The sequence below is a fragment of the Zea mays genome, chromosome 4, assembly GCF_902167145.1.
Source record: "Zea mays cultivar B73 chromosome 4, Zm-B73-REFERENCE-NAM-5.0, whole genome shotgun sequence".
NCBI lineage: Eukaryota > Viridiplantae > Streptophyta > Magnoliopsida > Poales > Poaceae > Zea > Zea mays.
In genome coordinates this window covers 74,815,639-74,843,533 of record NC_050099.1, presented here as the reverse complement: position 1 = coordinate 74,843,533, position 27,895 = coordinate 74,815,639, and the positions used below count along the sequence as shown (strand labels likewise).

General features: G+C 46.4%; 2 pseudogenes across 2 annotated transcripts; both read right to left on the bottom strand.

The window, feature by feature from the left end:
• Positions 1-14,440: 14,440 nt before the first annotated feature.
• Positions 14,441-15,984, bottom strand: LOC109939191 (AMP-binding superfamily pseudogene; annotated as a pseudogene). The gene is made up of 4 exons (NR_160893.1): positions 15,786-15,984; positions 15,104-15,317; positions 14,813-14,927; positions 14,441-14,731 (listed from the first exon to the last, which is right to left on the bottom strand). The product of NR_160893.1 is annotated as an AMP-binding superfamily pseudogene (transcript).
• Positions 15,985-23,405: 7,421 nt separating this feature from the next.
• Positions 23,406-25,447, bottom strand: LOC103653401 (AMP-binding superfamily pseudogene; annotated as a pseudogene). The gene is made up of 2 exons (NR_160892.1): positions 24,171-25,447; positions 23,406-23,725 (listed from the first exon to the last, which is right to left on the bottom strand). The product of NR_160892.1 is annotated as an AMP-binding superfamily pseudogene (transcript).
• Positions 25,448-27,895: the final 2,448 nt, after the last annotated feature.

Below are 27,895 nucleotides of genomic sequence, written 5' to 3'. Positions count from 1 at the left end.
ATGGTAAGTAGCATAGGCAAGTAAAATGCGAATTGATTCTAGCCTAGCTACAAGTGCATAGGTTTCACCGAAATCCAAACCTTCGACTTGTGAATATCCCTTGGCCACAAGTCAGGCTTTGTTCCTTGTCACCACACCATGCTCATCTTGCTTGTTGCGGAAAACCCACTTGGTTCCTACAACATTTTGGTTAGGACGTGAAACTAAATGCCATACCTTATTCCTTGTGAAATTGTTGAGCTCCTCTTGCATCGCCACCATCCAATCTGAATCTTGAAGTGCTTCCTCTACCTTGTGTGGCTCAATAGAGGAAACAAAAGAGTAATGTTCACAAAAGTGAGCGACACGAGATCGAGTAGTTACCCCCTTTTGAATATCGCCGAGGATGGTGTTCACGGGGCGATCTCGTTGAATTGCTTGGTGGACTCTTGGGTGTGGCGGCCTTGGAACTTGTTCATCTTCCTTATCTTGATCATGGGCATCTCCCCCTTGATCATTGCTCTCCTCTTGAGGTGACTCATCTTCTTGTTCTTCTCCTTCAAAATCTTGAGCTTCATCCTCATCTTGAGTTGGTGGAGATGCTTGCATGGAGGAAGATGGTTGATCTTGTGCTTGTGGAGGCTCTTCGGGTTCCTTAGGACACACATCCCCAATGGACATGTTTCTTAGCGCGACGCACGAAGCCTCTTCATCATCTAGCTCATCAAGATCAACTTGCTCTACTTGAGAGCCGTTAGTCTCATCAAACACAATGTCACAAGAAACTTCAACTAGTCCAGTGGACTTGTTAAAGACTCTATATGCCCTTGTGTTTGAATCATATCCTAGTAAAAAGCCTTCTACAGCCTTAGGAGCAAATTTGGATGTTCTACCTCTTTTAACAAGAATAAAGCATTTGCTACCAAAGACTCTAAAATATGAAACATTGGGCTTTTTACCGGTTAGGAGTTCGTATGATGTCTTCTTGAGGATTCGGTGTAGATATAATCGGTTGATGGCGTAGCAGGCGGTGTTGACTGCCTCGGCCCAAAACCGATCCGAAGTCTTGTATTCGTCAAGCATGGTCCTTGCCATGTCCAATAGAGTTCTATTCTTCCTCTCCACTACACCATTTTGTTGTGGCATGTAGGGAGAAGAGAACTCATGCTTGATGCCCTCCTCCTCAAGGAAGCCTTCAATTTGTGAGTTCTTGGACTCCGTCCCGTTGTCGCTTCTAATCTTTTTGATCCTTAAGCCAAACTCATTTTGAGCCCGTCTCAAGAATCCCTTTAAGGTCTCTTGGGTATGAGATTTTTCCTGCAAAAAGAACACCCAAGTGAAGCGAGAATAATCATCCACAATAACTAGACAGTACTTACTCCCGCCGATGCTTATGTAAGCTATCGGGTCGATTAGGTCCATGTGTAGGAGCTCGAGTGGCATGTCAGTCGTCATGATGTTCTTGTGTGGATGATGAACACCAACTTGCTTCCCTGCCTAACATGCGCTACAAATCCTGTCTTTCTCAAAATGAACATTTGTTAGTCCCAAAATGTGCTCTGCTTTTAGAAGCTTGTGAAGATTCTTCATTCCAACATGTGCTAGTCGGCGATGCCAGAGCCAGCCCATGTTAGTCTTAGCAATTAAGCAAGTGTCGAGTTCAGCTCTATAAAATCTACTGAGTATAGCTGACCCTCTAACACTCCCTTAAATGCTACTGAATCATCACTTCTTCTAAAGACGATAACACCTATATCCGTAAAAAGACAGTTGTAACCCATTTTACATAATTGCGAAACTGAAAGCAAGTTATAATCTAAAGAATCTACAAGAAAAACATTTGAGATGGAATGGTCAGGTGATATAGCAATTTTACCCAATCCTTTGACCAAACCATGATTCCCATCCCCGAATGTGATAGCTCGTTGGGGATCTTGGTTTTTCTCATAGGAGGAGAACATCTTCTTCTCCCCTGTCATGTGGTTTGTGCACCCGCTGTCAATGATCCAACTTGAGCCCCGGATGCATAAACCTACAAAACAAATTTAGTTCTTGATTTTAGGTACCCAAACGGTTTTGGGTCCTTTGACATTAGATACAAGAACTTTGGGTACCCAAACACAAGTCTTTGACCCCTTGTGCTTGCCCCCAACATACTTGGCAACTACTTTGCCGGATTTGTTAGTCAAAACATAAGATGCATCAAAAGTTTTAAATGAGATGTTAGAATCATTCGATGCAATAGGAGTTTTCTTCTTAGGCAATTTAGCACGGGTTGATTGCCTAGAGCTAGATGTCTCACCCTTATACATAAAAGCATGATTAGGGCCAGAGTGAGACCTCCTAGAGTGAATTCTCCTAATTTTGTGCTCGGGATAACCGGCAGGGTACAAAATGTAACCCTCGTTATCCTGAGGCATGGGAGCCTTGCCCTTAACAAAGTTAGACAATTTTTTAGGCGGGGCATTAAGTTTGACATTGTCTCCCTTTTGGAAGCCAATGCCATCCTTGATGCCAGGGCGTCTCCCACTATAGAGCATTCTTCTAGCAAATTTAAATTTTTCATTTTCTAAGTCATGCTCATTAATTTTGGCATTAAGTTGAGCTATGTGATCATTTTGTTTCTTAATTAAAGCTAGGTGGTCATGAATAGCATCAACATTAATATCTCTACATCTAGTGCAAATGGAAACATGCTCAACGGTAGATGTAGAGGGTTTGCAAGATTTTAGTTCAACAATCTTAGCATGTAAAATGTCATTTTCACTTCTAAGATTAGAAATGTTAACGTTGCAAACATCTAAGTCTTTAGCCTTGAAAGTCGCCTAGAGGGGGGTGAATAGGGCGAATCTGCAATTTATAAACTTAAGCACAACTACAAGCCGGGTTAGCGTTAGAAATATAAACGAGTTCGAGAGAGAGGGCGAAAAACAAATCATGAGCAAATAAAGAGTGAGACACAAGGATTTGTTTTACCGAGGTTTGGTTCTTGCAAACCTACTCCTCGTTGAGGTGGTCACTAAGACCGGGTCTCTTTCAACCCTTTCCCTCTCTCAAACGGTCACTTAGACCGAGTGAGCTTCTCTTCTCAATCAAACGGGACACAAAGTCCCCGCAAGGACCACCACATAATTGGTGTCTCTTGCTATGGATGGCAGCGGGTCGGGTAAAGTGCGGGTAAGCCATTTACCCGCTCGCCAATATATCCGCGTCTCTAGTGCTTACCCGTGCTCGCGAGAGCTTGCGGTTAAAATTTTCGACCCGTACCCGTATCCGCAGGATATCCACGGATATCGGGCAAACCGTTACCCGCCAGAAAATAGCATATGAGTATGTGGTCATGTTCATTTCACCAAGAACATAACTTGACAGACATAATATAATGGCAAGGAACATAGTTCAAACTTCAAAGTCCACAAACATGATCGATCATCCACAAACATAACTCTCAAATGCTTAAGATAATTAATTATTACAACACAATGTTTTAGGATAAAATGAACACATGGTCGATATTTTGATGGGCTAGTAAATTAAGCGGGTAACGGGTAATACCCGCGGGTGAAATTTTATATCCGTCAATTACCCGCGGGTGAGAAGTGTTACCCGTATCCTTACCCGTGGACGAGATTTCTTACCCATATCCATACCCATCGGGTACGAAACCCGCGGATATCCGTGCCCGCGGGCAGAATTGCCATCCCTATCTCTTGCCTCGGTTACAATTGAGTTGATCACAAGAAAGAATGAGAAAAAGAAGCAATCCAAGCGCAAGAGCTCAAATGAACACAAGTCACTCTCTCACTAGTCACTATTTGATTTGGAATGAACTAAGGACTTGGGAGAGGATTTGATCCCTTTGGTGTGTCTTGTATTGAATGCTATAGCTCTTGTAAGGTGTAGGAAGTTGGAAAACTTGGATGCAATTGAATGGTGGGGTGGTTGGGGTATTTATAGCCCCCAACCACCAAAAGTGGTCGTTGGGAGGCTGTCTGTCGCATGGCGCACTGGACAGTCCGGTGCGCCATCGGACACTGTCCGGTGCGCCAGCCACGTCAGTCGGCCGTTGGGTTCTGACCGTTGGAGCTCTGACTGGTGGGGCCTCTGGGCTGTCCGGTGGTGCACCGGACAGGTCCTGTAGACTGACCGGTGCCTCTTCTGCGCGTGCTCTGACTCTGGCGCGCACTGTAGCGCATTTAATGCGGTTGCAGTCGACCGTTGGCGCGAAGTAGCCGTTGCTCCGCTGGCACACCGGACACTGTCCGGTGTGACACCGGACACTGTCCGGTGTGACACCGGACAGTCCGGTGAATTATAGCGGAGCGGCCTCCCATTTTCCCGAAGGTAGTGAGTTCAGTGTCATGTTCCCTGGTGCACCGGACACTGTCCGGTGCGCCAGACCAGGGTGCCTTTGAGATGTCTTTAGCTCTCTTTATTTGAACCCATCTTTGGTCTTTTTATTGGCTTGTTGTGAACCTTTGGCACCTGTAAAACTTATAGACTAGAGCAAACTAGTTAATCCAATTATTTGTGTTGGGCAATTCAACCACCAAAATCAATTAGAAAAAAGGTGTAAGCCTAATACCCTTTCAATCTCCCCCTTTTTGGTGATTGATGCCAACACAAACCAAAGCAAATATAGAAGTGCATAATTGAACTAGTTTGCATAATGTAAGTGCAAAGGTTACTTAGAATTGAACCAATAAATTCTCATAAGATATGCATGGATTGTTTCTTTATTTTTAACATTTCAGACCACGCTTGCACCACATGTTTTGTTTTTGCAAATTCTTTTGTAAATTCTTTTCAAAGTCCTTTTGCAAATAGTCAAAGGTAAATGAATAAGATTTTGAGAAGCATTTTCAAGATTTGAAATTTTCTCCCCCCCCCCCGTTTCAAATGCTTTTCCTTTGACTAAACAAAACTCCCCCTCAATTAAATCCTCCTCTTAGTGTTCAAGAGGGTTTTTTATATTAGTTTTGAAGAGGTTGTTCCAATTTGAAATTCTATCAAAAATAAGATAACGATTGAAAAATCATCAATTGAAAAAATCTTTTATTAACTCAAAATTTTGAAATTGGTGGGGTGCGGTCCTTTTGCTTTGGGCTAATACTTTCTCCCCCTTTGGCATGAATCGCCAAAAATGGATACTTGAGTGAAATATAGGCCCTTTGAACTAATTTCTCCCCCTTTGGCGAACAAAATATGAGTGAAGATTATACCAAAGATGGAGAGTGACGCGGAGCGACGGCGAAGGATGAGTGATTCAATGGAGTGGAGTGGAAGCCTTTGTCTTCGCCGAAGGCTCCAATTCCCTTTCAATCTATGACTTGGTTTGAAATACACTTGAAAACACATTAGTCATAGCATATAAAAGAGATATGATCAAATGTATATTAATGAGCTATGTGTGCAAGACATCAAAAGAAATTCCGAGAATCAAGAATATTTAGCTCATGCCTAAGTTTGTTGAAAGTTTGTTCATCTAGTGGCTTGGTAAAGATATCGGCTAATTGTTCTTTAGTGTTAATATATGCAATCGCGATATCCCCTTTTGTTGGTGATCCCTTAAGAAATGATACCGAATGGCTATGTGTTTAGTGCGGCTATGTTCAACGGGATTATCCGCCATGCGAATTGCACTCTCATTATCACATAGAAGAGGAACTTTGGTTAATTTGTAACCATAGTCCCTAAGGGTTTGCCTCATCCAAAGCAATTGCGCGCAACAATGGCCTGTGGCAATATACTCGGCTTCGACGGTAGAAAGAGCTACGGAATTTTGCTTCTTTGAAGCCCAAGACACCAGGGACCTTCCCAAGAATTGGCAAGTCCCCGATGTGCTCTTTCTATTAATTTTACACCCCTCCCAATCGGCATCCGAATAACCAATTAAATCGAATGTGGATCCCCTAGGATACCAAAGCCCAAACTTAGGAGTATAAACTAAATATCTTAAGATTCGTTTTACGGCCGTAAGGTGAGCTTCCTTAGGGTTGGCTTGGAAACTTGCACACATGCATACGGAAAGCATTATATCCGGTCGTGAAGCACATAAATAGAGTAAAGAACCTATCATCGACCGGTATACCTTTTGATCTACGAATTTACCTCCCGTGTCGAGGTCGAGATGCCCATTGGTTCCCATGGGTGTCTTGATGGGCTTGGCATCCTTCATCCCAAACTTGTTTAGAATGTCTTGAATATACTTCGTTTGGCTAATGAAGGTGCCTTCTTGTAGTTGCTTCACTTGAAATCCTAAGAAATACTTCAACTCCCCCATCATAGACATCTCGAATTTTTGTGTCATGATCCTACTAAATTCCTCACATGTAGATTCGTTAGTAGACCCAAATATAATATCATCAACGTAAATTTGGCATACAAACAAATCATTTGCAAGTGTTTTAGTAAATAAAGTAGGATCGGCCTTTCCGACTTTGAAGCCATTAGTGATAAGAAAATCTCTAAAGCATTCATACCATGCTCTTGGGGCTTGCTTGAGCCCATAAAGCGCCTTAGAGAGTTTATATACATAGTTAGGGTACTCACTATCTTCAAAGCCGGGAGGTTGCTCAACATAGACCTCTTCCTTGATTGGTCCATTGAGGAAGGCACTTTTCACGTCCATTTGATAAAGCTTGAAGCCATGGTAAGTAGCATAGGCAAGTAAAATGCAAATTGATTCTAGCCGAGCTACGAGTGCATAGGTTTCACCGAAATCCAAACCTTCGACTTGTGAATAACCCTTGGCCACAAGTCGGGTTTTGTTCCTTGTCCACACCATGCTCATCTTGCTTGTTGCGGAAAACCCACTTGGTTCCTCCAACATTTTGGTTAGGACGTGGAACTAAATGCCATACCTCATTCCTAGTGAAGTTGTTGAGCTCCTCTTGCATCGCCACCACCCAATCTGAATCTTGAAGTGCTTCCTCTACCTTGTGTGGCTCAATAGAGGAAACAAAAGAGTAATGTTCACAAAAATGAGCAACACGAGATCGAGTAGTTACCCCCTTTTGAATATCGTCTAGGATGGTGTTCACGGGGTGATCTCATTGGATTGCTTGGTGGACTCTTGGGTATGGCGGTCTTATAACTTGTTCATCTTCCTCATCTTGATCATGTACATCTCCCCCTTGATCATTGCTCTCCTCTTGAGGTGGCTCATCTTCTTGATCTTTTCCTTCATCATCTTGAGCCTCATCCTCATCTTGAGTTGGTGGAGATGCTTGCATGGAGGAAGATGGTTGATCTTGTTCATTTGGAGGCTCTTCGGATTCCTTAGGACACACATCCCCAATGGACATGTTCCTTAGCGCGACGCACGGAGCCTCTTCATCATCTAGCTCATCAAGATCAACTTGCTCTACTTGAGAGTCGTTAGTCTCATCAAACACAATGTCACAAGAAACTTCAACTAGTCCAGAGGACTTGTTAAAGACTTTATATGCCCTTGTGTTTGAATCATATCCTAGTAAAAAGCCTTCTACAGCCTTAGGAGCAAATTTGGATTTTCTACCTCTTTTAACAAGAATAAAGCATTTGCTACCAAAGACTCTAAAATATGAAACATTTGGCTTTTTACCGGTTAGGAGTTCATATGATGTCTTCTTGAGGATTCAGTGTAGATATAACCGGTTGATGGCGTAGCAAGCGGTGTTGACCGCCTTGGCCCAAAACTGATTCGAAGTCTTGTATTCATCAAGCATGGTTCTTGCCATGTTCAATAGAGTTCTATTCTTCCTCTCCACTACACCATTTTGTTGTGGCGTGTAGGGAGAAGAGAACTCATGCTTGATGCCCTCCTCCTCAAGAAAGCCTTCGATTTGTGAGTTCTTGAACTCCATCCCGTTATCGCTTCTAATCTTTTTGATCCTTAAGCCGAACTCATTTTGAGCTCGTCTCAAGAATCCCTTTATGGTCTCTTGGGTATAAGATTTTTCCTGCAAAAAGAACACCCAAGTGAAGCGAGAATAGTCATCCACAATAACTAGACAGTACTTACTCCCGCCGATGCTTATGTAAGCTATCGGGCTGAATAGGTCCATGTGTAGAAGCTCGAGTGGCCTGTCAGTCGTCATGATGTTCTTGTGTGGATGATGAACACCAACTTGCTTCCCTGCCTGACATGCGCTACAAACTCTGTCTTTCTCAAAATGAACATTTGTTAGTCCCAAAATGTGTTCTCCCTTTAGAAGCTTGTGAAGATTCTTTATTCCAACATGAGCTAGTCGGCGATGCCAGAGCCAGCCCATGTTAGTCTTGGCAATTAAGCAAGTGTCGTGTTCAGCTCTATCAAAATCTACTAAGTATAGCTGACCCTCTAACACTCCCTTAAATGCTACTGAATCATCACTTCTTCTAAAGACAGTAACACCTATATCCGTAAAAAGACAGTTGTAACCCATTTTACATAATTGCGAAACTGAAAGCAAGTTGTAATCTAAAGAATCTACAAGAAATACATTGGAAATGGAATGTTCAGGAGATATAGCAATTTTACCCAATCCTTTGACCAAACCTTGATTTCCATCCCCGAATGTGATAGCTCGTTGGGGATCTTGGTTTTTCTCATAGGAGGAGAACATCTTTTTCTCCCCTGTCATGTGGTTTGTGCACCCGCTATCGATGATCCAACTTGAGCCCCCGGATGCATAAACCTACAAAACAAATTTAGTTCTTGATTTTAGGTACCCAAACGGTTTTGGGTCCTTTGACATTAGATACAAGAACTTTGGGTACCCAAACACAAGTCTTTGATCCCTTGTGTTTGCCCCCAACATATTTGGCAACTACCTTGCCGGATTTGTTAGTTAAAACATAAGATGCATCAAAAGTTTTAAATGACATGTTAGAATCATTTGATGCAATAGGAGTTTTTCTTTTAGACAATTTTGCACGGGTTGATTGCCTAGAACTAGATGTCTCACCCTTATACATTAAAGCATGATTAGGGCCAGAGTGAGACTTCCTAGAGTGAATTCTCCTAATCTTGTGCTCGGGATAACCGACAGGGTATAAAATGTAACCCTCGTTATCCTGAGGCATGGGAGCCTTGCCCTTAACAAAATTAGACAATCTTTTAGGAGGGGCATTAAGTTTGACATTGTCCCCCTTTTGGAAGCCAATGCCATCCTTGATGCCAGGGCGTCTCCCACTATAGAGCATGCTTCTAGCAAACTTAAATTTTTCATTTTCTAAGTCATGCTCATTAATTTTTGCATTAAGTTGAGCTATGTGATCATTTTGTTTCTTAATTAAGTCTAGGTGATCATGAATAGCATCAACATTAATGTCTCTACATCTAGTACAAATGGAAACATGCTCAACGGTAGATGTAGAGGGTTTGCAAGATTTTAATTCAACAATCTTAGCATGTAATATGTCATTTTCACTTCTAAGATTAGAAATGGTAACATTGCAAACATCTAAGTCTTTGGCCTTAGCAATTAATTTTTCATTTTCAATCTTAAGGCTAGCAAGAGAGACATTTAATTCTTCAATCTTAGCAAGTAAACTAACATTATCATCTCTAAGATTGGGAATTGAAACATCACAAACATTTGAATAAACCTTAGCAATTATTTTAGCATTTTCATTTCTAAGGTTGGCAATAATATCATGGCAAGTGCTTAGCTCACTAGATAGTTTTTCACATTTCTCTACTTCTAGAACGTAAGCATTTTTAACCTTAACATGCTTCTTGTTTTCTTTAATTAGGAAGTCCTCTTGAGAATCCAAGAGTTCATCCTTCTCATGAATAGCACTAATTAAATCATTTAATTTTTCCTTTTGTTGCATGTTTAGGTTGGCAAAAAGGGTGCGCAAATTATCCTCCTCATCACTAGAATTATCTTCATCACTAGAGGATGCATATTTAGGGGAGGATCTTGATTTTACCTTCTTCCTTTTGTCGTCCTTTGCCATGAGGCACTTGTGGCCGACGTTTGGGAAGAGGAGTCCTTTGGTGACGGCGATGTTGGCGGCGTCCTCGTCAGAGGAGGAGTCGGAGGAGCTCTCGTCGGAGTTCCACTTGCGGCACACATGGGCATCGCCGCCCTTCTTCTTGTAGTATCTCTTCTTTTCTCTCCTCTTTCCCTTCTTGTCGTCGCCCCTGTCACTGTCACTTGATATTGGACATTTTGCAATAAAGTGACCGGGCTTACCACACTTGTAGCACACTTTCTTGGAGCGGGACTTGTAGTCCTTCCCTCTCCTTTGCTTGAGGATTTGGCGGAAGCTCTTGATGATGAACGTCATTTCCTCGTTGTCGAGCTTGGAGGCGTCGATGGGGAGTCTACTTGATGTAGAGTCTTCCTTCTTCTCCTCCGTCGCCTTGAATGCGACCAGTTGTGCTTAGGGCGTGGAGGGGCCATCTTGCTCAATGATTTTCTTTGAGCCTTTGATCATCAATTCAAAGCTTACAAATTTTCCTATTACTTCCTCGGGAGACATTAGTGTGTATCTAGGATCACCACGTATTAATTGTACTTGCGTAGGGTTAAGAAAAACGAGTGATCTAAGAATAACCTTGACCATTTCATGGTCATCCCATTTTTTGCTCCCGAGGTTGTGCACTTGGTTCACCAAGGTCTTGAGCCGGTTGTACATCTCTTGTGGCTCCTCCCCTTGGCGAAGCCGGAAGCGACCGAGCTCCCCCTCGATCATCTTCCGCTTGGTGATCTTAGTCACCTCGTCTCCTTCGTGCGCGGTTTTGAGTACGTCCCAAATCTCCTTGGCACTCTTCAATCCTTGCACCTTGTTATACTCCTCTCGACTTAGAGAGGTGAGGAGTATAGTGGTGGCTTGGGAGTTGAAGTGCACGATTTGGGCCACCTCATCCTCATCATAATCTTCATCCCCTACGAATGGTACCTGTACACCAAACTCAACAACATCCCATATGCTTTTGTGGAGTAAGGTTAGGTGATATCTCATCATATCACTCCACCTAGAATAATCTTCACCGTCAAATGTCGGTGGTTTTCCTAATGGGACAGAAAGTAATGGAGTATGCTTAGGAATGCGAGGATAGCGTAGGGGGATCTTACTATACTTCTTGCGCTCTTGGCGCTTAGAAGTGACGGACGCGGAGTCGGATCCGGATGTATAGGGCGAGGAAGAATCGGTCTCGTAGTAGACCACTTTCTTCATTTTCTTCTTCTTCTTGCCACTCTTGTGCGATCGAATGCGTGAAGGGGATCCATCCTTCTTCTTGTTGGCGGACTCCCTTGATGGAGCCTTCCCGTGGCTTGTAGCGGACTTCTCACCGCCGATCACCATCTTCTTGGCGTGATCTCCCGATATCACTTCGAGCGGTTAAGCTCTAATGAAGCATCGGGCTCTGATACCAATTGAAAGTCGCCTAGAGGGGGGGCGTGAATAGGGCGAATCTGAAATTTATAAACTTAAGCACAACTACAAGCCGGGTTAGCGTTAGAAATATGAATGAGTCCGAGACACAAATAAGGAGTGAGACACAAGGATTTGTTTTACCGAGGTTCGGTTCTTGCAAACCTACTCCCCGTTGAGGTGGTCACAAAGACCGGGTCTCTTTCAACCCTTTCCCTCTCTCAAACGGTCACTTAGACCGAGTGAGCTTCTCTTCTCAATCAAACGGGACACAAAGTCCCCGCAAGGACCACCACACAATTGGTGTCTCTTGCCTCGGTTACAATTGAGTTGATCACAAGAAAGAATGAGAAAAAGAAGCAATCCAAGCGCAAGAGCTCAAATGAACACAAGTCACTATTTGACTTGGAATGAACTAAGGACTTGGGAGAGGATTTGATCACTTTGGTGTGTCTTGTATTGAATGCTATAGCTCTTGTAAGGTGTGGGAAGTCAGAAAACTTGGATGCAATGAATGGTGGGTGGTTGGGGGTATTTATAGCCCCAACCACCAAACTAGCCGTTTGGTGAAGGCTGCTGTCGCATGGCGCACCGAACAGTCTGGTGCGCCACCGGACACTGTCCGGTGCGCCTGCCACGTCACCTGGCCGTTGGATTCCGACCGTTGGAGCTTCTGTCTTCTGGGCCACCGGACAGTCCGGTGGTGCACCGGACAGGCACTGTTCAGTGTCCGGTGCGCCATCTGGCTCTGCTCTGACTCTGGCGCGTACTGTAGCGCATTTAATGCCTTCTGCAGACGACCGTTGGCACGAAGTAGCCGTTGCTCCGCTGGCACACCGGACAGTCCGATGAATTATAGCGGAGCGGCCTCCAGAATTCCCGAAGGTGAGCAGTTCGGAGTTGGAGTCCCTGGTGCACCGGACACTGTCCGGTGGTGCACCAGACAGTCCGGTGCGCCAGACCAGGGCACACTTCGGCTTACTTTGCTCCCTTGTATTTGAATCCTTTTACGGTCTTTTTATTGGTTTGTTGTGAACATTTGGCACCTGTAGAACTCATAATCTAGAGCAAACTAGTTAGTCTAATTTTTTGTGTTGGGCAATTCAACCACCAAAACCAATTAGGAAAAGGTGTAAGCCTATTTCCCTTTCACAGTGAACAGTGCGCGATTTCCTTCCTTTTCTAACGAAGCCGACCGTTGCAGCCACCGGCCCCCGTGGCACATCAGACAGTCCGGCGGCACACCGGACAGTCCGGTGCGACCTTCTGACCGTTGGCGGAGCCACGTGTCACCCGCTGATTGCGCGGTCGACCGTTGGCCGAGCGCGCGACTAGCACACCGAATAGTCCGGTGCACACCGGACAGTCCGGTGAATTATAGTCGTGGCACCCTGAGTTTTTCTAGAGAGCGCCTAGTTTGCTTGAGTGCGCCAGCCTGGGCACTGGACATTGTCCGGTGCACATCGGACAGTCCAGTGCACCATAGGCTGGTGCAAGTCTGGCTCGATTGAGCCAAACTTCTCCAATTCGATTTCTCTCACTTTGAGAAGGTTCCTAGCACTTAGTAGAATAATGTTAGTCCGAAAATAATTTTACTAAGGCTAGAATCATACCTTGCTTTTATATTTGCATCTCTTTGGCTCTTAGCTCGATAACGTCATAACTCTATGTGTTGGGCATCTAATCACCAAAACATAATATAAATGGCCCAAGGGCACATTTCCCTTTCAGAGGGAAAGGCTTGAAAAAGACTCGTCCTTTGTGGACTCCTCAGCGGTGATTAGGTTCTTGGTGAATTGAACCTCGGTAAAACAAACCATCCATGTCTCTTGTGTTTATTGCTTGTGATTTGTTCATCTTCTCCCTCTCTAAGTTCTCTTGCGCTATTCTTTGTTGATATTACTCTGTGTTGCTTCAAGTTAAAATTCTCATATATAGAAGCAACTCCTTACAAGAAAGAACTTGTGTTGTTTTCCTTCTTAACTAAGTCTTCTTGCTCTATTCATCATAGATATTTAGTTGTGTTGCTTTGAGTTTATCCCGCATTTTTTGGAAGCAACACTTTTGCAAGAATAGGACAGTTCTATACTCCGATTTTGTTTATCTTGTTCTAATCGCTAAGTAGAGGATCAAGTGTTGTTTAAAGTTGTAAATTTTAGGTTTCGTCGTCTATTCACCCTCCTCTAGGTGACTATCAGTAACGGATCGCGATCCAAATGTTTCTTCACAAAATGTTAGGGCCCTAAATTAATTTTAGTGCAAAAATGAATAAAAATAGGGTCCGACCCTAACCCAATATGATTCTTACATTTTAGTTTAAAATTTAGAGTCCATTGTCACTCCTACCTGTCTGCGTGCAGGACCGGATGACGCACGTGAGTGAGCGGGGCCAAGGAGTCCGGCCCAAGCAGAGTTCTGTTGTTCCTTTTTTTTTCTTTTTTCCATATTTAATTTTAGATCCAATCACTTATTCAAATTCAAATTTGGTTTTGGATTTCAAACTTAAAATCCAATACACAATCAATAATAGAACTCTAGTATGCATAATTTTACCATTTGTTAATTAATTTAGTCAATTTAGGGATTAAAAGAGACTAAAGTTTAGTATGGGAGAACCAAAACAAGCCTGTAATCCTGTAGGGCTTGTTCGGTTATTCCCAATACACATGGATTGGATGGGATTGAAAAAAATTGTGAAGAAGTTTGACTTGTTTGGGATTCAAACCCATCCAATCCCGCTCAATCCATATGGATTGAGAGCTAACCGAACAAGCCCGTACAAGTTTTATATACATTCCGAATCCCAACAAAGACACTATAATAATCTCCGAATCCCAACAAAGACCATAATGATTGAAGACCCCACGCACCTTTAATGACAGTGTAACCTGATTTCGTTACCATTTGCATTATATTACCACTGGTTGAAGCAAACGCTATGCAAATCCTTAACTAAATCTCAAAAAAAAGAGGCAAGCACCCGTACGTGCGCTACAAGTCTCAAGTCTGAACGTTGGGTGAATATAATAGCTAGGTTTCAGCGTAAGAAATCTAAACAGCCGAACTACGTACACTCGGTTCGCCACTGTACGCGCGCTGCTAGCTGTGAAGAACAGAATGAAAATGCATTAGATTTTTAATGCGCACACTGATGGAAATTACGTCTGAAAACAAAATGAACATTATGAGGTAGACAATTAATCACCATCACCCACCGCCAAACTAGACCAAAAACACGGAGCACAGTACGTCACCCCAAATATGATGTACATCACACGGCTTGCTGGTGCTGGTGCTGCTGAAGCCGCTTCCTGAGCTCCTTGCGCAGTATCTTGCCCGACGGGGCCTTGGGGATCCTGTCGACGAAGACCACCTCGCGGACCTTCTTGTAGTAGACCACCTGTAGCACACTCTCGGTTAAACGGAGAGGAGGATCGTGGGAAGAAAGCTAGAGAGCATGCATGTGTGTTGGGTTCTTTACCTCCTTGGCCACAAACTGCTTCACGTCGTCCTCGGTGAGCCCGTCGTCGCTCCTCCCTTTGGCCCTGGCTACGAAGGCCACCGGGATCTCCCCGATCTCCGGCTCCACTTGTTTCCTGCAACGATGACGATGACAGGTAGAGACACCTTGCGTGATCTCGCTCACTTCCCAAACGACGACTGAAACACTACTACTACTACCAAGTACTGTATCTGTCGTTGCATTGCGCGAACCACGCCTAGCTAGATAGCCAGCTAGGTGATGATTGGTTGGTTATTACGTAGTACGTACCCGACGACGGCGGCGTCGGCGATGCCTGGGTGGGTGATGAGCAGCGCCTCCAGCTCGGCGGGGGCCACCTGGAGGCCCTTGTACTTGATGATCTCCTTGAGCCTGTCGACGATGAAGATCTCGTCGTCGTCGTCCACGAAGCCGACGTCGCCCGTGTGCAGCCACCCGCCGGCGTCGATGCTGTTCCTCGTCGCCTCCGGGTTGTTCAGGTAACCTGCGACGACCGTTAACCATCAATTGTTCCGTGCGTGCATTATTACATATTCCATTTTGTGTCGTCCGTGTCAATCAATCGTTGTTAGATCCATACTGCTGCGCATGCATGCATATGCCAAGACTCGAGAACACGTGCTCTTCGTTCTTCGTTCTCGCGAAGGGAGACGATGACTTCCATGTTAGTTGTTGTGATACTTTATTCATGAAATCGAAGTTGACGATATACTGTTCGAACAAGTGAGATCAGATCCAGCTAGCTAGGGACGACAGATGCATGTGCCAGACGGCAGTCCACCGGTTTCTCTAATGCAATGCAATGCGAGCGAGCATGCAAGCAGTTGGTGGCAGGCATAATCTTATCTAGGCGCCTGGAGTCAACGTTTTGGTTGGAGGATCGGAGCCAGCTAGCTGCTAGAGATCATCGATCAGTCGTCAGAGTGTGTTGTATGTAAATATAGTACCTTACCTTTCATGATCTGCTGGCCCCTGATGCAGATCTCCCCGGGCAGGTTGCGGGCGAGGGACCTGCCGGTGTCCGGGTCCACGATCTTCAGCTCGGCGTTGCGCACCACCGTCCCGCACGCGCCCGACTTCACCCTGAACGGCTCCTTGGCGAACGCCAGGCACATGGACAGCACCGGCCCGGCCTCCGTCATGCCGTACCCCTGCATACGCGGACGGAGTTGATGTTGTTCAGAGTAGAGTCTGGTTGGAGAATACTCTAGCTTACACGTACGTTAGTACGTACGCAAGGCGGTTGAAGAAGAAGAAGAAGCTACAAGATTATTCTAGTTATTCGGCGGGAAAAAAACCATTGAACCATATATTTGATTTATTGTAAAATGCAAGGTTGATGTTACACTTACAGATAAGCGATTAAGGCCTTGTTCGTTTGCGCCGGATTAGTGGGTCGGAACGATTCCTAACCGTATTACTTCTCTAATTTATATAAACTTTGATTAGTGAGAATGATTCCAGGTGCAATCCGACACAAACGAACAAGGCCTAAACAAATTACAACCTTCTAAGAGTATCTCCAATAGCGACTTAAATTAGTACCTTATCTTGAAATATAATGCTTGACCCATAAAAAAACAATTCCAACAATACCATATTTTACAAATTTCTATCATACATAAAAAATATAAGACACATCATGGAGCCACTCAAATATACTACACCTCATATCAGTGCCTTATACTTAGTTTCCACACCATCCATAATCTTTTTTCTTTCATGCTAATGTAATTTATTTCCTAAATTGCATGGTTTAGGGCTTAAATGTTGAAGTTGGATTTGTTTTTAAGTGCCCTAAAAACACTTTAAATAGCGTAGTATTTTAATTTTGAGGGACCTTTTTAGAGATGCTAAAGTATCCCTCCAACATCATCGGCACCCGACCGACAACTATGGAACTACCGTGCATGCGCCAAGTCTCAAGTCCGCAGCACTCAGAAGCCGAAAAGTCAGAAGTCACAACTACCGTGTACCATTGCATGAGGGAGCAGCACCACTCAGAAGTCCAACTTCCAAACAACTTCCGCAGCAAGATTTTTTTTTCGGATAGCTTCTCATCACACATGGGTTGACAATTCTTCAGCAGAAATGGCATTATTGTGTTATGGAAGTGAGCCCAACCAGTACTCAATCCTTGTACACGCACTCGTACTCAAGAGGTTCATAAGCAATTCTATTACATTCTCTAGGAACAAAAAAAAAACCCAGTGAAAACTACTGCACCGAAGGCTAGTTTGGAAATCCTATTTGCCCAAATGATTCCTATTTTTCAAAAGAAAATGAACTAATTTGTCTTGGGAAAATGGAAATCCTTGAAAAAATGAGGTTACCAAACTAGCCCTAAGAGAAATTAGTTCAATTGGGAACTAGCCCCATGAGTTATTTTGGTACTAGGACAAGTTAGATAGATTGTTCTTTTGTTATGCGTGGATAATATAAGAAGGGACATGGAAAATATTGCTTACTTGTTTCCAAAGTACAAAGAAGAACATTATTAAAGACCATTTAGTTAAGGATCTTTGCCAAATGGATGTGTACGCAAAACGTTGTCTAGATTGGATATATAACATCCTAAAATCTCATTGGCCATTGATAAAGCTCATAGGTACATACATACCTCATTTTCTCAAAAAAAAAACTAGCTGGCTACCATATCTATTGGATCCAAATAGATAATGATCAGCTCTAGTGGTAGTGGATCCAACACCTAGGTATATGTCAGCATAGCTGCTAAGGCACATTCAGAGGAACAGAGCACCAAGTCTGAAGCCGGAGGAGAAGAAAGGGGCCGCCGTGCACGCAGGCCGAATCACAGGGTTGTGGGCCGCGACTGGATTAATTGATGGGCCGGAGGCCATGTAATGACATACTTAAACAGTTTGTCCGCTGAGAGGAAGGTGGTCGAGAATGATGAACCCTAATACTACTGTTCTTCTTCTCCTCCACCTCACCTTCTCTAGTTCCTGAGACTTGTGGCGGCTGTTCTGTTGTCTGGGTCGCTAACAAATTGGTATCGGAGACACCGGTCTCTGGGCTGGAGAAATCCTACTTCACGCGCCGCGCCAAGCATTTGGGAGCCATGGAGCCGAACCTCAAGCTCGCCATCGACGAGCAGTCCAAGCTACTCCGCGACATCAGCGAGCGCCTAGCGGCGCAGGATGCGCGCTGGCGGTCGCTGGACGCGTCTGTCACTCGGAACACCGCGTCGATCCAGCAATTGGAGACGACCGTGTCCAATTCCGTGGCTGCTACCCTACGGACGGAGATCGATTCCCACGTCGCCGCGACCGTGGAGCGGCTCGATGCGGTGGAGGTGGCGGCCGTGTCCCGGGTGGGGGCGTTGGAGTCCGCCACTGCGGCGTTCGATTCCTGGCGCCCATACATGGAAGCATCGGTGGACGACCTCAAGTACACCATGAATCTGGTGCGGCAGGACCTCGCCAAGCAACGCGCTCCACCACCTCCGTCCCCGACACCTTCGTTCCTCCACGCGACCGGCGTGCTGGGTTCCTACCCGTCGCCCGGGGCACCGCGTCCACCACCTACCTCTGGCAAGGCCGACGGCCCAATGGGGCACCGCGTCGAACACCAACGTCGGGAGTCTGGCTTTGGGCGTGTCTATGCCCAAACCCACCTCCCGCACAACGGTACGCCCGAATTTCTGTTTCATTCCCCATTTCAGCACATCGATCCAACTTCTGTTAGCAGTGGTCAGCGATCTCATGGGTTTCATCCTAGTTCAGAGTTGGGTCAGCTGCCCCGTGTGTCCTTCCCTCCCTTCGATGGTGATAACCCCAGGCTTTGGCAAACCCACTGTGAGAATTATTTTGCCATGTATGAGGTCCATCCTAGAGTGTGGATTAAGGTCGCTACAATGCATTTTTCTGGCGCTGCGTCTCGGTGGCTCTCATCTGTTGAACATAAGCTACCCCACATATCATGGTCCGAGTTTGGGTTTTTGCTCCGCGAGCATTTTGGGAAAGACCAACATGCCATCTTGATCCGCCAGCTGTTTCACATCAAACAGCTCGGATCGGTGGCTGAGTATATAGACCAGTTTGCTCAGTTAGTAGACCAGCTAAACAGTTACCAGCCAATGTCAGACCCATTATATTATACTACGCGTTTCTTAGATGGTCTACGCCACGATATTAAGTCTGTTGTTATGATTCAACGTCCCAAAGATCTGGATACTGCCTATGTTCTTGCCCAATTGCAGGATGAAATTGGGGCGACACACAAGCCAAGGGAATTCAGCAAATTCGACCCCAGATCTTATTCCAAGACGTCTCAGAGGACTCCCATGCCATTGCCTCCTCCAACAGGGGGCCCAACCACTCGTCCTGACGTTAAGACTCCAGCAACTGCTCAACCCGACCGGTTGTCTTCGGTATATGCTTACAGGAAGGCTAAGGGTCTTTGTTACAAGTGTGGCTTGGCATATTCTCGAGGTCACACATGTCCGGACACAGTGCAGTTACACATGGTGGAAGAACTGTGGCAGCAATTCCAGTATCTGAATTGCTTACACTTATGTCAGTCCTTGTCCAGGGATGACCGTCAGTCCAAGTCTATGAGGTTTGTGGGAGAGATCGGGGGACTATCTGTTCTTATTCTGTTGGATTCAGGCAGCTCCATTTCCTTCATCAGTTCGTCCATCGTACCTCATGTCCCACTGCTGCCGGTCAGCTGTCAGCCGTTACTAGTCCAAGTTGCTAATGGCTCTAAGCTATCTTGTTGTGCTGAACTCAACAATGCAGACTGGTCCATTCAAGGCCATCGATTTACTTCCACCCTCAAGATTCTCGACCTTCAACCATTTGACATGATCATTGGCATGGATTGGTTATCCGAACATAGCCCGATGTGGGTCCATTGGGCAGACAAATGGTTGTCTTTAACAGTGGGGTCTTCGCTGGTCAAGTTATATGGAGTACAAGCTTCAGATGGACAGAGTGCTTTGGTTCAATTGTGCAGCCTTTCACAACTTCCAGACACCGACCAACATATTATTCATTCACTTCCACCAGAATTACAGTCATTGTTGGATCGCTATTCATCAGTGTTTGCAGTGCCGCAAGGTCTTCCTCCTGTCAGGGATTGTGATCACCGGATTCCGTTGATTCCTGGAGCTCGGCCGGTGCAAATGAGACCGTACCGTTATGCCCCTGCTCTTAAAACAGAAATTGAGAAGCAGATCGACGACATGCTCGGCTCAGGCCTTATTCAACACAGCAAAAGCCCCTTTTCCTCTTCTGTTATTTTGGTCAGGAAGAAGGACAACTCCTATCGCTTCTGTGTGGACTATCGCCATCTGAACGCACTCACAGCTAAGGCTAAATTTCCAGTACCCATTATGGATGAATTCTTGGACGAACTCTTTGGAGCAGCTTGGTTTTCAACCTTGGATCTTCGAGCTGGATTTCACCAAATCAGGATGGACCCACGAGATCAGCACAAAACCGCATTCCAGACACATCATGGCCACTTCGAGTTTTGTGTGATGGCATTTGGTCTTACTGGGGCGCCTGCTACCTTTCAGGGTGCAATGAACAGCACTCTGAAACCCCTTCTCAGGAAATGTGCGTTGGTGTTCTTCGACGATATTTTGGTCTACAGTGATACATGGGACAATCACCTTCTGCACCTCGAATGGGTACTGCAGCTATTACGCCAGGACCAGTGGCAAGTTAAATTGTCTAAGTGCTCCTTCGCAAAACAGAAAATTACTTACTTGGGTCACGTGATCAGCAAGGATGGCGTTTCTACGGACCCAACAAAAGTGGATGCAGTATCTTCTTGGCCAACACCTCAGAATGCAAAGGAGTTACGGGGGTTCCTCGGTTTGGCAGGATACTACCGTAAGTTTGTCAAGAACTTCGGTGTCATCGCCAAACCCCTCACCAACCTCTTGAAGAAACATACTATCTTTGTATGGACTGACGAACACACCTTGGCGTTTTCTCTGCTGAAACCGGCCCTTTCTTCAGCACCAGTGTTAGCACTACCAAATTTTACTCGCCCATTCGCCATTGAGACAGATGCATCGGGGTCGGGTGTTGGAGCTGTCCTGTTGCAAGATGGACACCCTCTGGCTTACGTCAGCAAACCATTGGGCATCAAGAACATGGGCTTGTCCGCATATGAGAAAGAGTACCTTGCAATCTTACTGGCAGTCGACCACTGGCGCTCTTATCTGCAACATGGCGTATTTCAGATTTTTACAGATCAAAAAAGTCTGATACATCTCAATGAACAGCATCTGAAGACACCCTGGCAACAGAAAGTATTTACCAAGCTGTTGGGACTTCAATACCAAATTGTTTACAAGCAAGGTTCGACTAACCGGGCAGCTGACGCTCTGTCTCGTCGTCCTCATACTTCCCTGGACTGCAATGCTCTTTCAGTTGGCACACCACAGTGGTTATCTGACATTGTTTCCAGTTACAATCAGGATCCTAAAGCCATCCAACTGCTTACCGAGTTATCTGCTGGTTCACCTGATACCGGTCATTATACTCTTTCAAACAGCATCATCAGATATAAGAATCGTATTTGGTTGGGTCACAGTCCATCCCTTCAGACCAAAGTTATTGCTGCTCTGCACAACAGCGCCATGGGGGGGCATTCAGGGTTCCCAGTTACATACCGTCGAGTGAAACAGCTGTTTGCTTGGCAAGGAATGAAATCAACAATTCGCAATTTCGTTCAATCCTGTGATATCTGCGCACGTGCCAAACCTGATAGGTCCAAGTATCCTGGACTGTTGCAGCCCCTTCAGGTTCCTTCTCACGCTTGGCAAGTGATCTCGATGGACTTTATTGAGGGACTGCCTAAATCGGGAAGATATGACTGCATTCTGGTAGTCGTCGACAAGTTTTCTAAGTTCGCACATTTCCTTGCATTGGCGCATCCATTTACTGCTCTGAAAATCGCCCAGCTGTTCATGGATTCTGTTTACCGCTTACATGGTCTACCAGAGGCAATCATCTCTGACCGTGACAGAATTTTTACCAGTACATTTTGGAAGGAGCTGTTCCGGCTGTCTGGCACAATGCTGCGCATGAGTTCCTCCTATCACCCACAGTCGGATGGCCAGACCGAGTGGGTTAATCAATGTTTGGAAACCTTCCTTCGCTGTTTTGCAAGTTCTCACCCACAACAGTGGCGTAAGTGGCTGCCGCTGGCGGAATATTGGTATAACACTTCATGCCATTCTTCCCTGGGCACTTCACCGTTTGAAGTATTATATGGCCGTTCACCCCGTAGTCTGGGAGTGTCCACCTCGGACGCCATTCCTCATGCTGATCTTCAGAAATGGTTATCACATCGCCAGCTCATGACACAAACTGTTCGCCAGCACTTGCTCCGCGCCCAGCAACGTATGAAATACCAAGCTGACAAGCGCCGGACGGATCGTGTTTACTCGGTCGGTGACATGGTTTATCTTAAGCTCCAACCATATGTCCAGAGCTCAGTTGCAGCACGTGCTAACCACAAGCTGTCCTTCAAGTACTTTGGGCCATACAAAATATTGCAGCGGATTGGCAGTGTGGCCTACAAATTGGAGTTGCCTTCATCTTCGTCGATTCACCCCATTTTCCATGTCTCCCAGCTCAAACCCAGTGTGAAATCTGTTGATCTCGTCAGTCAGTCTTTACCTCATATTCACATTGATGTACAGGTCCCTGTGCTGGTGCTTGCGCGGCGCTCAGTCTCACGCGGCGGACATCATGTGGCTCAAGTCAAGGTGCGCTGGTCCAACTGTGATGAAGCCCTTGACACATGGGAGGACGAGGTGGCCTTGCGTCAACGTTTTCCCACTGCGGCGGCTTGGGGACAACCGCCATCTCTTGGAGAGGGAAATGTCAGCATAGCTGCTAAGGCACATTCAGAGGAACAGAGCACCAAGTCTGAAGCCGGAGGAGAAGAAAGGGGCCGCCGTGCACGCAGGCCGAATCACAGGGTTGTGGGCCGCGACTGGATTAATTGATGGGCCGGAGGCCATGTAATGACATACTTAAACAACTTGTCCGCTGAGAGGAAGGTGGTCGAGAATGATGAACCCTAATACTACTGTTCTTCTCCTTCACCTCACCTTCTCTAGTTCCTGAGACTTGTGGCGGCTGTTCTGTTGTCTGGGTCGCTAAAAGTATACAACTCGAACTAGTAACTTATAATAATAAAACTACCTAGGTATATAATAAAAAGCTACTAACTGCATGGCTACTGCTAGACATTAGTTAAAACATCTAAACCTACGCCATTGCAGTGTACTACATATGTAATTATGTATCCCTGAACTAATCAATTGAGTTGTCAACGAATCTCTCCACGGACAGCGTCGGTGGACCAGCCAAACGTGCCGATGACCATCCAACGGCGGCATGCAAAGCTCATCCATCCAATCCCGTCATCGTTGACCGTTAGATTATTATCAATATAATATACGTAGGCCCCAGCGGTAACGTACCACATCCAAAAGTGAAAAAACGGGTCCTAATTTAATTAAGAAACTAGAAATAAAACCCGTCGCAAAATCCAAAAGTGAAAAAAACACGCCAAATGAGACAACCGAACTTTTTTTTTTTTGATTATGGAAACAAGAGTTCCGGCTTTAGCATGGTAATGCGTACAGCCCACACAAGACAATTATTACATCCGAGAAACGTTGCATAGATAATGAAACTAACTTAAAGAAGCAAAATCACTAGAATGTAGGTAACTCTAGGCATCCTCAATTCTTGCATTTGAGCGCCATCCATGATTTGCAAAGACTTCCATCGCCACCACTTCCAACGCTTGACAGACATCGAGGATTTGTTGATGTGATTCCTCCTTCTGTAGAAGTCTCCAGAATCTGAACCAGTACGTACCTCTGAAAATGACCTGCAGAATTGATGGTATTGGTTTATGATTAAAAGCAACTTCATTTCGACTAAGCCAAATAGACCAAAATAAAGCTGAGATTCCAGAGAGTAATAATTTTTTGTATCCTGGACTCATATTGCTTCCCCAAGACCCAATAACGTGATTAATGCTAACGGGCATGTCTATTTTTAAGGCATAGTAAATTAATCTCCAAATGTTGCTGGCCATATAGCAGTCAAAAAAGAGATGATGAATACTCTCATTTTGGTTGCAAAAGCTACAAGACAAGCTGCCATTCCAGCGTCTTTTGGCTAGGTTATCTTTAGTAAGGATCGCTCCCCGAACTATGAGACAACCGAACTATGAACGCGTTTGGCCGGAGAGAAAACAACCCAAGTGAGACAAGCAAGCTACGAAAAACGGCCGGTGGTTCCGTTTGGTGGCCGGTCTGGCACGAACGTACCTGTCCGAGCACGGCGCCGGGGAGCTTGGCCACGAACGCGTCCTCGATGTCCTTCCCCATGGGCGCGGCGCCGGAGAGCACCATCCGGACGGACGACAGGTCGTGCGCCGCCGCCTCGTCGCTCTTGGCCACGGCGACCACGATGGGCGGCACCAGCGGGGCGACGGTGATCCGGTGGCGCTCCACCAGCTCCATCATCCTGCGCAGGTCGAAGCGGCGCACCACCACGATGGCGGCGCCCACGCGCAGCCCGCACATCAGGATGGTGTTGAGCGAGTAGATGTGGAACATGGGGAGCGAGCACAGGACCACGTCGGCGGCGGTCAGGCCGATGTTGGGGTTGTCGCCGTCCACCTGCTGCGCCACGCTCGTGCTCAGACTGCGGTGCGTCAGCATCACGCCCTTGGGCAGCCCCGTCGTGCCGGACGAGTAGGGCAGCGCCACCACGTCGTCGGGGTCGAAGTCCAAGTCTTGCTCGCCGCCGCCGGCCTCCTCGTCGGGGACGCTGGCCATGACGTCATCCCAGAAGTGGAGGCACCCGTCGCGGCGCGCGTCGATGAGGACGACCGTGAGCTTGTCGCCCATGGCGGGGAGCTTGTCCGCGGCCATGGACTCGGTGAACACAACGGTGGCGCCGGAGGCCGCGATCTGCCCGGCGATCTCGTGCGGCGTCGACATCGGGTTGGCGGTGGTGACCGCGGCGCCCACGCGCGACGCGGCGAAGAAGGAGAGCACGAACTCCGCCGAGTTCAGCATGAGGTTCATGGCCACCGAGCCGCGCCCGAGCCCCAGCGGCGCGCGCCGGAGCGCCGCGGCCAGGCGCCGGGTCAGGCGGTCCACCTCGGCGTACGTGAGCACGGCGCCCGTGCCGCCGTCGATGAGGCAGGGCCTCTCGCCCACCTCGGGGAGCCGCTCGAAGCAGTAGCGGTGCAGCGGGAGGGTGTTGGTGATGGCGATGTCCGGGAGCTTCGACCGGAAGATGATCTCCGGCGACGCCTCCGGCTCCTGCTTCTCGGTGGACCCCATCGCGATCACAGGGAGGGGAACGCTTGCTTGGCTGCGGTTTGCGTGTGCAAGATTTTTGCAGTGTCCGGTGCTTACAGCTTACTATACTTGTCGTCTTCGCAACAAAGGTGATGATGCAGCATTTTGGTGGGAAATTGCAAATTAGTTGCTTAAATGTGCCAAATTTGACGGAGGAGAGGACTGGGCTTGTAAGGGAGTGGTTTGTAAAATGTATATTCGTCGAGGGTTGCTGCTTGAATTGTTGGGTTGTTAGGAAATGGTCGCTGAGCTCTCCTGTCAGAAGGTCCAGCATTATGAATTTGGCGTTTGCACAAATTTCCAAGTATTATCCTGTGCTATATAAGTCGTATGATTTGATGACTTTGAAATTGCGCCACGACTACTTCGTGTGTTTGTACTACTGTTTTTGGGCTAGCGGGACCACTCAACTTCCACATAGTTTTCCAATTCATTCACTTTTATATACAGTAACATTGCTGATAATGTTTTCAACTTTTGTAATAATGCCTTTTCGACCCTTATGAGCCTATGCACGGACATTCTACCTTTTTATGATCAAGTCCAAAACACTAATAATCTTCGAGCTTGATTAATTCATTATATAACCATTAAATTCTTAAATAAATGTATAAAAAAATGCAAGCATCCATTTTAAGTCAAACATTGTTTCTAATAATCAATACTAACTTGCACACGTTCATATATAGCAACATTTTTTGGGTGTGTTTGGTTCAGTTTGTTTGTGAACCAGATTCACTATAAAAAATCTAATCAAACAGGTACAACAACAGAATAGATTCATAAAAATCTATAGATTTCTTTACTTCAATTCAGAATCACTTCCTACTCCAGATTTTTCATATTCATGCCATCTATGTTACAGGTTTTCATTCCCTTATAAAAGATATAGTTGGCAATTGTTTCGACCAAACAAATTTTAGTTTTTTTTATAACTGTCAGCTCACAACATTTTTTTCACGTCTCACAGCTAGAATCAGATTTTCAGGAATCTACAGCTGAACCAAATAGACCCTTCATATCAGTATTGTAGTCTTTAAAGGTACTCTTGTCGAGAACTTGATGGATCCATATACCTTTTGTCCTTTAGGAATATGTTGATTCCCTCTATCTAGTCCCTAATCTATTATTATAAAAACACTAATTTTCATGGTTCAACTCTTCGATGGTCACAACTTTACAAAAACACTCATAAAATTTGGTTCAATCAACGTGCAGTCTTCCTCCACCCGTCCCACATCCCTCACCGTATATAACACATGTCGCCGCCTCCAAACTCTAAAGCCTCTACCCTCCTACGCCTCCACCCTTGTCACACCTCTCTCTCATATCCACCTCCAACAGTGTGCGCTAGACTGCCCGCTCAACTACGTGTGCACCAACCTCGCCTCCACGCTGCCCCTGCGTGCGCCGCGTCGTGTACCACGACTCCAGCATTGTGCTCACTAACGACATCGTGGCCCTCGCTGGCACCCCGCTCCTTGGGGAGGAGATGGTCATGGCGGCACCCTAGTACCGTGACGCCAACTTCACCGCCTACTTCATTTCAGGGTTCTGTGTCACCCCCGGATTTAAGGGCAAACCCGGGCGTGGCACAAATGTGTGCTAGAATCAAGTCTCACACATGTTATGACTCATCGTACAGAAAAAATGTCACATCTTTATTATATAATAGAGGTGCTGTACTGTTGGCGTTTCGGACCCGCGAGGACCGTCAACCGACTAGTAAATTTGTTGCTGCGTGTCCCTGCCCAGATGGGTTGATGCAAGATGGAACACAAGAGGGAAAATGAGGCTTGTGTTATCTCGCACCGGGGTGCTTGTAGTAGGGGTTACAAGCGTCGCGCGAGGGAGCGAGGGCGAGAGCGAGAGCGAGGGAGAGAGAGAGTCTCTGCGTGCTGCCTGTCTCGCCTGCCCCGTCCGCCCTCGACGTCCAACGTGTGTCCCCGACGTCGCGTGGTGTGTTGTGTGTTCCACCACATCGTGTGGTGTGTTATGTGTTCCACCACCGTGCCTTAGGAAGGCCCTGGACATCCCCTTTTATAGATACAAGGAGATGCCCAGCTGTACAATGGGGTGTAGCTACGAGCTAACGTGGTCGTCAGAGAAGCGCTTTGATCCCTGTACACGAGCTAACGTGGCCATCGGAGAAGTGCCTTGAGCCCTGTAGAAGCACAGCTGTCGGCGTGGCATGGATCCTGCTGACGTTGTCTTGCTTCCGTAGGAGGTTGAGAGCAATCCGACGTCATGGGCGCACGCGGGGAACCATCATTACCTGTTACCGGAGTGACCTTAGATGGGACACCAGTCTTGTTCCTTCGTAGCCTGAGGCAGCTAGCTAGGAGTAGGGTAATGATGTATCCCCTATAGCGTAGTCGGTCCGAGGCCCAGGTCGGGCAAGGCGGAGACTTCTCCTGAGGCCGAGGCTGGGCTTGGGTGAGATCGTGACTCCTCCCAAGGCCAAGGCTGAGACCGAGGCCTAGGGTCGGGCGAGGCGGAGACTTCTCCTGAGGCCGAGGCTGGGCTCGAGCGAGGCGGAGATCTTCTTTCGAGGCCGAGGCTGAGGCCGAGGCCTGAGGTCGGGCGAGGCGGAGCTCCTTGTTGCGCCCGAGGCCGGACTCGTGGGAGATCGTGACTCAGTCTTATCCTGGTGGTTGGCACGGTAGCCGGAGAGGGGCGAA